General features: G+C 44.3%; 1 long non-coding RNA gene across 1 annotated transcript; it reads left to right on the top strand.

The window, feature by feature from the left end:
• Nucleotides 1-2,109: 2,109 nt before the first annotated feature.
• On the top strand, nt 2,110-2,794 carry LOC119348180. Its single transcript, XR_005168768.1, has 3 exons — nt 2,110-2,292; nt 2,391-2,565; nt 2,667-2,794. It is a non-coding gene; the product is annotated as an uncharacterized LOC119348180 (long non-coding RNA).

Consider the following 2,794-nt stretch of genomic DNA (forward strand, 5'->3'; position numbering starts at 1 on the left):
AAAAAAAATGCATATGGCCCATAGTTTTTGTTATATTTGTGAAATACATACATATTTGTATTAAAAAGAGTATGCTCAAAATATGGTACATACTACCTAAAAAGTAGTATATACACTACCTAAGCATTATTATATACTACATACTACATGCACATACTCTTGGTTTTAAAAGATGCTACATACCACATACAAAACCCAAGTGGTGGTAACTACCAATGGTGGTAGGAAAAATTGTCACAGTATATATATGAGCACCTGAATATTTGTGTAGCACGAGGTTATTATTTATGTACCCAAGTATTTATAGCCCACAGTATGGTAGGGGGCTGGTTTGTAGATTTTTTGAAAATAATAAATGCACATGAATATTTGTATACCACGAGATAATTATTAATACCACACAAATATTTGAATGTAAACTTTATTATGATTATTTCAATTTATAGACGTTTTACTTTTTTCTAAAAAACGAATAATGTGTGCGAAATGGGCCGTACTTCTTGCAACCCATTTAAGTAACACAAGCTTTTCCTTACAGTACATGAAGGATGAGGGGCCACAATATCTATCAGTACTTGTTCGGTGCACTGGCTTGCACGTGCTGCCTACGAGTAGCAGGAAACAGGTTCAACTGTAGGTAGGGAAACATTTTTGCTTCATTTTTCTTGTGTACTGACAGGCGGGACCCACTAGTTATAGAGACATAGTATTCAACTAAAAACCTGTTTGTCCATTATAAGTAGAGCAATGTTTTAAATAGCGGGCTATGAAAAATTGCGGCGGGCCTCCAAATCAGCTATAGAGCACTAAAGTGGGCTATTTGTGAAGGCGGCTATTTAGCGACACCCTGCTGAAAAGGCTATAGCCGGCTATTTAAAACTATGAGTGGACCTCATGCCACATCAGCCAAATACGATGCCACATCAGCACAATCTACGTCTACGAATGAGATTAGCACCGTATTTGCACATTCATGCCAAGTTTTAGAATCAGTTTGATATATTTTTCAAGTTTAGGCACTAAACTGAACATCCTGACAAGTTCGAGCACCACTAGTATATTTACCTCACAAGTTACACCTGGCCTGCCCCGACCACAAACCAGCCGCAGAAGGTTTCTGAAGTTATTGATCATACCACGACTTCTTAGGATGTTCTTTACAAACACTTCTATGCAGTGGACAAGGAGGCAATCCTCAACATTCCGCTAAGTACAATAATTCAAGAAGATTTTTGGTCTTGACATTGCAAGAGGAAGAGCTTCTTCTCGGATCGTTCTGCATATCGTCTTCCGTCTTCTACGAAGTAGCAATACACGGATTGGTTAGAGCAAGTTCCTGGTCCTTCACATTCAGAGGCCGACCGGCGATCCTCGGTCAAGCTCTGGAGCTTCATTATACCATAAAAAATTGAAGTGTTTGCTTGGCGACATGCCAAAACCTCGCTACCTACTGGAGGTGGAATCAGAGTAAGATGGTCGAGTCACCAGCCTGCTCTATTTGTAATGTTGCGGTGGCCACATGGAGGCACTCTCTATTTAATTGCCATATGGCACGGTGCATATGGGCTCTGGCTGATGAGTAATTAACAAAAGTCGCCATCTCAAATGGAACGGAGTATGCCAGATTATTGGTGTATTGACACGCTCCAAACGAAGGAAATCACACAAATCTCTACTCCTAATGAAGCAGTTGGTAGGATTGCGTCCACGGTTTATTTTCGTCTGGTTATATTTCGTCTGGTTTATTTTCGTCCGGTTTATTTTCGTCTCATATCCCACCACCATATCTCCTCACATTGATTTTTTTACCCTCACAATAAAAACTTTCCTAACTTTTCCAAAGTTTCCTAACTAGATATGTTATAAACGGGCATGTACCGATAGCACGTTATCAATTAATAAAATTTTGTTTTATGACAATCAATTCCAAATCCTAATTTTCCTAATGCATCGATCTTTGCCTTTTTTAAGAAGTTATTTTGATAGGGAGGGTTTAGCCACGAAAATCATCCCTTCATCGTCGGCTGCATCCCTCACCCACGTCGCTGTTGCAGGATCTTCATCCGTCATCCTGAGCAATTGGGGCGGCGGTGCGGGCGAGCTTCACGATAGTGGGGAGGACCAGGCCACGGTGAAGGCAGGTCATGCGCTCCTCACGCTCCACGAACGGAACCTGCGCACGGAGGCGGTAGCGCGGGGTGGCAGCCGGCAATGAGGCGGCCGCGCTACGTGACGAGCTACGGGTCCCCCTTTGTGATGTTTTGGCATCGCTCCTTCATCGCACATCCTCAGGTTCCTCTTGCCCTTCCCTTCCTCTGTCCTTCTTTCCCATCTCTATGCTTTCACGTGCATCCAGTTTTGATTCCTCGTGTGATATATACCAAACATAGGTACGTCAATTCACTTCCTTCCCTTCCCTTCGTCCCTCGGTCCCACGCTCGTGGCGCTGAAGTGGTGGCAACAGGCGATGGCGGTGGTGTCGCTGATGGCGGCGAGGACAGCATGTGGCAGCTCCCGAAGCATGAACACGACCGCACCTCGGGCCTGCCGTCTGCCAAGATATGGGTGAGTTCTCGTGCTGCCAACCATAAACCCTCATGTCCTACAAATTCCTCAAACCCTACCGTCTTGATCCCGTCCACGCTCTGATCCAAAGGACGATGCAGCTCTGGCCGATTGACAATGGAGGTTTGGGATCCTTCCTCTCAGCACCCACTCCTGGAAGAATCAGCGGTGCGCCACGCCGATTGAACCCCGTCGAGATCACTCGCCAAGATTGCTATTCTGAAGTTTA

This window comes from Triticum dicoccoides, unplaced genomic scaffold (genome assembly GCF_002162155.2).
Source record: "Triticum dicoccoides isolate Atlit2015 ecotype Zavitan unplaced genomic scaffold, WEW_v2.0 scaffold87620, whole genome shotgun sequence".
Lineage (NCBI taxonomy): Eukaryota > Viridiplantae > Streptophyta > Magnoliopsida > Poales > Poaceae > Triticum > Triticum dicoccoides.